This window comes from Arachis hypogaea, chromosome 3, assembly GCF_003086295.3.
Source record: "Arachis hypogaea cultivar Tifrunner chromosome 3, arahy.Tifrunner.gnm2.J5K5, whole genome shotgun sequence".
NCBI lineage: Eukaryota > Viridiplantae > Streptophyta > Magnoliopsida > Fabales > Fabaceae > Arachis > Arachis hypogaea.
In genome coordinates, this window is record NC_092038.1 from 113777284 (window position 1) to 113785670 (window position 8387).

General features: G+C 40.6%; 1 non-coding gene across 1 annotated transcript; it reads right to left on the bottom strand.

Annotated features, from left to right (window-relative positions):
- Positions 1-5566: 5566 nt before the first annotated feature.
- On the bottom strand, positions 5567-5674 carry LOC112793487 (small nucleolar RNA R71). Its single transcript, XR_003198175.1, has one exon. It is a non-coding gene; the product is annotated as a small nucleolar RNA R71 (small nucleolar RNA).
- Between the last annotated feature and the right edge of the window lie 2713 nt (positions 5675-8387).

Consider the following 8387-nt stretch of genomic DNA (forward strand, 5'->3'; position numbering starts at 1 on the left):
CTTGCCTATGATGCAAGGAGATGAACATCCTTACACTAGAAGGGTCAACTTTGATCAAAGGTTGGACCAAGTCCTCACAGTCATATGTGAAGAGGGCGCACAATGGAAGCAAGATTCAAGAGGAAAGCCGGTCCAATTGAGAAGGCATGACCTCAAGCCCGTGGCTAGAGGATGGTTAGAGTTCATACAACGCTCAATCATCCCCACTAGCAACCGGTCCGAAGTTACCATAGACCGGGCTATCATGATCCATAGCATCATGATTGGAGAAGAAATAGAGGTTCATGAGGTCATAGCTCAAGAACTCTATAAGGTGGCGGACAAGACCTCCACCTTGGCAAGGTTAGCCTTTCCTCATCTCATTTGTCACCTCTGTTATTCAGTTGGAGTTGACATAGAGGGAGACATCCCCATTGATGAGGACAAGCCCATCACCAAGAAAAGGATGGAGTACACAAGAGATCCTACTCATCATGAGATCCCTGAGATTCCTCAAGGGATGAATTTTCCTCCACAAAACTATTGGGAGCAACTAAACACCTCCCTAGGAGAGTTAAGTTCCAACATGGGACAACTAAGGGTGGAGCATCAAGAACACTCCATCATCCTTCATGAGATTAGAGAAGATCAAAGAATCATGAGGGAGGAGCAACAAAGACAAGGAAGAGACATTGAGGAGCTCAAGCACTCCATAGGATCTTCAAGAGCAAGGAAGAGCCGCCATCACTAAGGTGGACCCGTTCCTTGATTTCCTTGTTATTTATTCTTCTGTTTTTCGAATTTTATGCTTATGTTTATCCATGTTTGTGTCTTGTGATCATTAGTGTCTTAGTGTCTATGCCTTAAAGTTATGAATGTCCTATGAATCCATCACCTTTCTTGAATAAAAATGTGCTTAATTGAAAAAGAAAAAGAAGTGCATGAATTTTGAATTTTATAACAGTTTAATTATTTTGATGTGGTGGCAATAATTTTGTTCTCTGAATGTATGCTTAAACAGTGCATGTGTATCTTGAATTTGTGGTTCATGAATGTTGGCTCTTGAAAGAATGATGAAAAAGGAGACATGTTACTGAGGATCTGAAAAATCATAAAAATGATTCTTGAAGCAAGAAAAAGCTATTCAAAAAAAAAAAAAGAGAAAAATCGAAAAAAAAAAAGAAAAAAAGAGAAAGAAAACGAAAAGAAATAGAGAAATAAGAGTTGTGATCCAAGGCAAATAAGAGTGTGCTTAAGAACCCTGGACACCTCTAATTGGGGACTTTAGCAAAGCTGAGTCACAATCTGAAAAGGTTCACCCAATTATGTGTCTGTGGCATGTATGTATCCGGTGGTAATACTGGAAGACAGAGTGCTTTGGGCCACAGCCAAGACTCAATAAGTAGATATGTTCAAGAATCATCATACTTTACTAGGAGAATCATTAACACTATCTGGATTCTGAGTTCCTAAAGAAGCCAATCATTCTGAATCTCAAAGGAGAGAGTGAGATGCCAAAACTGTTCAGAGGCAAAAAGTTAAAAGCCCCGCTCATCTAATTAATACTGATCTTCATAGATGTTTTTGGAATTCATTGCATATTCTCTTCTTTTTATCTTATTTGATTTTCAGTTGCTTGGGGACAAGCAACAATTTAAGTTTGGTGTTGTGATGAGCGGATAATTTGTATACTTTTTGGCATTGTTTTTAGTATGTTTTTGATATGATATAGTTAGTTTTTGGTATATTTTTATTAGTTTTTAGTTAAAATTCACTTTTCTGGACTTTACTATGAGTTTGTGTGTTTTTCTGTGATTTCGGGTATTTTCTGGCTGAAATTGAGGGACCTGAGCAAAAATCTGATTCTGAGACCAAAAAGGACTGCAGATGCTGTTGGATTCTGACCTCCCTGCACTCGAAGTGGATTTTCTGGAGCTACAGAAGCCCAATTGGCGCGCTCTCAACGGCTTTGGAAAGTAGACATCCTGGGCTTTTCAGCAATATATGATAGTCCATACTTTGCCCAAGATTTGATGGCCCAAACCGGCGTTCAAAGTCACCTCAGGAAATCCCAGCGTTAAACGCTGGAACTGGCACCCAAATGGGAGTTAAACGCCCAAACTGGCACTAAAGCTGGCGTTTAACTCCAAGAGGAGTCTCTGCACGAAATTTGCTTCATTGCTCAGCCCAAGCACACACCAAGTGGGCCCGGAAGTGGATTTTTATGTCATTTACTCATTTCTGTACACCTTAGGTTACTAGTTTTCTATAAGTAGGACCTTTGACTATTGTATTAGAAGTCTTTGGATCTTTATATCTTTTGATCACTTTAGATCTTAGATCATTGGGAGGCTGGCCATTCGGCCATGCCTAGACCTTATGCTTATGTATTTTCAACGGTGGAGCTTCTACACACCATAGATTAAGGTGTGGAGCTCTGCTGTACCTCGAGTATTAATGCAATTACTATTGTTCTTCCATTCAATTCCGCTTGTTCTTTATCCAAGATATCACTTGTTCTTCAACTTGATGAAGGTGATGATTGACGCCCATCACCATTCTCACCCATGAACAAAGTGACTGACAACCACTCTTGTTCTACTAGCTTCCGAGGCTCTAGTGAATATCTCTTGGATTCCTGATTGCACGATGCATGGTTGATCGTCTGACAACCGAGTGCTCACCTGACAAACGAGCCAACCATTCCGTGAGATCAGAGTCTTCGTGGTATAGGCAAGAACTGATGGCGGCATTCAAGAGAATCCGGAAGGTCTAACCTTGTCTGTGGTATTCTGAGTAGGATTCAATGACTGAATGACTGTGACGTGCTTCAAACCTGTAACTTACTGGGCGTTAGTGACAGACGCAAAAGAATCACTGGATTCTATTCCAGTAGGGGAGGGAACCACACCGGTGATTGGCAGCACTGTGACAGAGTGTGTGCATTAGCTTTCACTGCGAGGATGGGAGGTAGCTGCTGACAACAGTGAGACCCTACACGAGCTTGCCATGGAAAGGAGGAAGAAGGATTGGATGAAGACTGTAGGAAAGCAGAGAGACGGAAGGGAAGGCATCTTCATACGCTTATCTGAAGTTCCTACCAATGAATTACATAAGTATCACTATCTTTATCTTTTATGTTATTTTCGTTCATCACCATATACATTTGAGTTTGCCTGACTAAGATTTACAAGATGACCATAGCTTGCTTCAATACTAACAATCTCCGTGGGATCGACCCTTACTCACGTAAGGTTTATTACTTGGACGACCCAGTGCACTTGCTGGTTAGTTGTGCGAAGTTGTGTAATGCCATGGTATTGAGCCACCAAGTTCTTGGAGCCATTACCGGGGATTATGAGAGTTGTGAAAAAGTATAGTTCACAATTTCGCGCACCAAGTTTTTGGCGCCGTTGCCGGGGATTGTTCAAGTTTTGAGCAAGCTTTTGGTAACATCAGTGCCAAGATCCGGCAACAACATCAAGTTTTTGGTGTTATTGCCCGGGATTGTTTAGGCTGGACAACTGACGGTTCATCTTGTTGCTTAGATTAGGTATTTTTTTTTCAGAGCTCTTAAGAATGAATTCTAGTGTTTCAAGGTGATGTTCTTATCATCACCAAAGCTGATTGATCTTCATCAATTTAGCTCTTGAATGCAATGTCCTGCTGAAGCTTGGCCGGCCATGTCTAATTTCTTTAGACTAAAGCTTTAGACTAACATTGCATGATTCCTGGAATTCTCATTAAGAATTTTGATACCTTTATTTTCTTTTTCTACATAATTTTCGAAAAATCCAAAAAAAAATTATAAAATCATAAAATCCAAAAATATTTCTTTTTTGAGTCTAGAGTCTCATCTTAAGTTTAGTGTCAATTGCATGTTTCTGTTCTTATTGCATTCATGCATGTGTCCTCATTGATCTTCAAGTTGTTCTTGATGATTTCCTTGTTCTGATCTTTGAATTCTATTGACTTGAGTGTTTTGTGTGTCTCATATGCATTTTCGTTTTGTTAGTGTCAGTAGTATACAAACTGCTAAGTTTGGTGTCTTGCATGCATTGTCATTTGATTCTTGTTGCATTTTGGTTTGTCCTTATTATTAAAAATCCAAAAATATTTTTAATTTGTGTCTTTTCAAGTTAATAATACAGAGAATTGAAGATTCAGAACATACAGCAGAGGAATTGCACAGAAAAAGCTGGGCGTTCAAAACGCCCAGTGAAGAAGGACAGACTGGCGTTTAAACGCCAGCCAGGGTACCTGGTTGGGCGTTTAACGCCCAAAAGGGTAGCATTTTGGGCGTTAAACGCCAGAATGTATACCATTCTGGGCGTTTAACGCCAGGATGGCTAGGGGAGGAAGATTTTGTTTTCAAATCAGATTTTTTCTAAGTTTTCAAAATCTTTTCAAAATCAAATCTTTTTCAAATCAATTTTCAATCAAATCTTTTTCAAAATTAACTTCTTTCCTTTTTCAAAAATACTTATTAACAATTAATGATTTGATTGAACATTTTTTGCCTTTTCTGTTGAGGAAGGTTTTATGTTTGATTCATATCTTTTCTTGTTAGGCAAGTCATTAATTTTTAAAATCATATCTTTTCAAATTGTTTTCAAATCATATCTTTTAAAATTGTTTTCAAATCATATCTTCTCAATCACATCTTTTTAAAACCAATCATATCTTCTTAACCACATCTTTTTCAAAATAGTTTTCAATCAAATGTTTCTGATTTCTAATTTCAAAATCTTTTTCAAAAATCATTTGATTTCTTTTCCCTTTTCATTTTCGAAAATTAAGTAATGTTTTTCAAAAATATTTTTTTAAATTTTCCACTTAATTTTCGAAAATTACTTCCCTCCTTCTCACATCCTTCTATTTATGGACTAACACTATCCCTTAATGCAAAATTCGAACTCCATCTTCTTTGATAAGTTCGAATTTTCCACTTCTGTCTTCTACTCTCCTTTTCCTCTGACACTTCAAGGAATCTCTATACTGTGACATAGAGGATTCCACATTTTCTTGTTTCCTTCTCTTTCTTATGAGCAGGAGCAAAGACAAAGGCATTCTTGTTGAGGCTGATCCTGAACCTGAAAGGACCTTGAAGAGAAAGCTAAGAGAAGCCAAAGCACAACTCTCTTTAGAGCACCCGAACGAACTCTTCAAGGAAGAAGAACTCATGGCAGCCGAAAACAACAACAATGCCAACAATGCAAGGAAGGTGCTTGGTGACTTTACTGCACCTACTCCCGATTTCTATGGGAGAAGCATCTCTATCCCTGCCATTGGAGCAAACAACTTTGAGCTTAAGCCTCAATTAGTTTCTCTAATGCAACAGAATTGCAAGTTCCATGGACTTCCACTGGAAGATCCTCATCAGTTTTTAGCTGAGTTCTTGCAAATCTGTGACACAGTCAAGACTAATGGGGTTGACCCTGAGGTCTACAGACTGATGCTATTCCCTTTTGCTGTAAGAGACAGAGCTAGAACATGGGTGGACTCTCAACCTAAAGAAAGCCTGGACTCTTGGGAAAAGCTAGTCAATGCCTTCTTGGCAAAGTTCTTTCCACCTCAAAAATTGAGTAAGCTTAGAGTGGAAGTCCAAACCTTCAGACAGAAGGAAGGAGAATCCCTCTATGAAGCTTGGGAAAGATACAAACAATTGATCAGAAAGTGTCCCACTGATATGCTTTCTGAATGGAGCATCATAGGTATTTTCTATGATGGTCTCTCTGAACTGTCCAAGATGTCCTTGGATAGCTCTTCTGGAGGATCTCTTCATCTGAAGAAGATGCCTACTGAAGCTCAAGAACTGATTGAAATGGTTGCAAATAACCAATTCATGTACACTTCTGAAAGAAATCCTGTGAACAATGGGACTAGTCAGATGAAAGGAGTTCTTGAGATTGACACTCTGAATGCCATATTGGCTCAGAATAAAATATTGACTCAACAAGTCAATATGATTTATCAAAGTCTGTCTGGGATGCAAAATGCACCAAGCAGTACTAAGGAAGCTTCATCTGAGGAAGAAGCTTATGATCCTGAGAACCCTTCAATAGAAGAGGTGAATTACATGGGAGAACCCTATGGAAACACCTACAATCCTTCATGGAGGAATCATCCAAATCTTTCATGGAAGGATCAACAGAGACCTCAACAAGGTTTCAACAATAATAATGGTGGAAGGAACAGGTTTAGCAATAGCAAGCCTTTTCCATCATCTTCTCAGCAACAGACAGAGAGTTCTAAGCAGAATACCTCTGACTTAGCAACTATGGTCTCTAATCTGATCAAAACCACTCAAAGTCTCATGACTGAAACTAGGTCCTCCATCAGAAATCTGGAAGGACAAGTGGGTCAGCTGAGCAAGAAAATTACTGAACTCCCTCCAAGTACTCTTCCAAGCAATACAGAAGAAAATCCAAAAGGAGAGTGCAAAGCCATTAACATGGCCGAATTCTGGGAGGAAGAAGAGGCAGTGAACGCCACTGAGGAAGACCTCACTGAACGTCCACTGACCTCCAATGAGTTCCCCAATGAGGAACCTTGGGAATCTGAGGCTCAAACTGAGACCATAGAGATTCCATTGGACTTACTCCTGCCATTCATGAGCTCTGATGAGTATTCTTCCTCTGAAGAGGATGAGTATGTCACTGAAGAGCAAGTTGCTAAATACCTTGGAGCAATCATGAAGCTAAATGACAAGTTATTTGGAAATGAGACTTGGGAGGATGAATCCCCTTTGCTCACCAAAGAACTGAATGACTTGTCTAGGCAGAAACTACCTCAAAAGAGGCAAGATCCTGGGAAGTTTTCTATACCTTGTACCATAGGCACCATGACCTTCAAAAAGGCCTTGTGTGACTTAGGGTCAAGTGTAAACCTCATGCCCTTCTCTGTAATGGAGAAGTTAGGAATTTTAGAGGTGCAAGCTGCAAAAATCTCACTAGAGATGGCAGACAACTCAAGAAAACAAGCCTATGGACTTGTAGAGGATGTTCTTGTTAAAGTTGAAGACCATTACATCCCTACTGATTTCATAGTCCTAGAGACTGGGAAGTGCATGGATGAATCCATCATCCTTGGCAGACCCTTCCTGGCCACAGCAAAGGCTGTGATTGATGTTGATAGAGGAGAGTTGATCATTCAAGTGAATGAAGAATCCTTGGTGTTTAAGGCCCAAGGATATCCCTCTGTCATCATGGAGAGGAAGCATGAAGAGCTTCTCTCAAAACAGAGCCAAACAGAGCCCCTACAGTCAAACTCTAAGTTTGGTGTTGGGAGGCCACAACCAAACTCTAAGTTTGGTGTTGAACCCCCACATTCAAACTCTAAGTTTGGTGTTGGGAGGGTCCAACACGGTTCTGAGCACTTCTGAGGCTCCATGAGAGTCCTCTGTCAAGCTAATGACATTAAAGAAGCGCTTGTTGGGAGGCAACCCAATGTTTTATAATTAATTATTTTCTTTTGTTATTTTATCTTTTTTGTAGGTTGATGATCATAAGAAGTCACAAAAACAATGAAAAAAGCAAAAATAGAATGAAAAACAGGAAGAAAAATAGCACACCCTGGAGGAAGATGCTGCTGGCGTTTAAACGCCAGTCAGCCTAGCAGTTGGGCGTTTAACGCCCAGTCTGGCACCCATCTGGGCGTTTAACGCCAGAAAGGGGCACCAGACTGGCGTTAAACGCCAGTAAAGGGCAAGAACCTGGCGTTAAACGCCAGGAATGGGCACCAGCCCGGCGTTTAACGCCAGAAATGGCTCAAAACGTGGATTTTGATGCCATTTGGTGCAGGGATGCCTTTTCCTTGACACTACAGGATCTGTGGACCCCACAGGACCCTACCATCACTCTCTCTCTTCTTCCCCCATTCACCAATCACCTCAACACCTCTTCCCCAAAAACCCCTCACCTATCAAATCCTACCCTTCTCTTCACCACTCACATCCATCCTTCATAAATCCCCACCAACCTCACCCTTCAAATTCAAACCACTTTCCCTCCCAAACCCACCCATAATGGCCGAACCTTTACCCCCTCTCTCCTATATATACCCTTCTTCAACCCTTCATTTTCACACAACCTAAACACCACTTTTCCCCCTCTTTGGCCGAACACACCACCATCTCCCTCTTCCTCATTTCTTCTTCTTCTACTCTCTTCTTTCTTCTTTTGCTCGAGGACGAGCAAACATTTTAAGTTTGGTGTGGTAAAAGCGTTGCTTTTTCGTTTTTCCATAACCATTATGGCATCCAAGGCCGGAGAAACCTCTAGAAAGAGGAAAGGGAAGGCAAAGGCTTCCACCTCCGAGTCATGGGAGATGGATAGATTCCTCTCAAGGGTGCATCAAGTCCACTTCTATGAAGTTGTGGCCTTGAAGAAGGTGATCCCCGAGGTCCC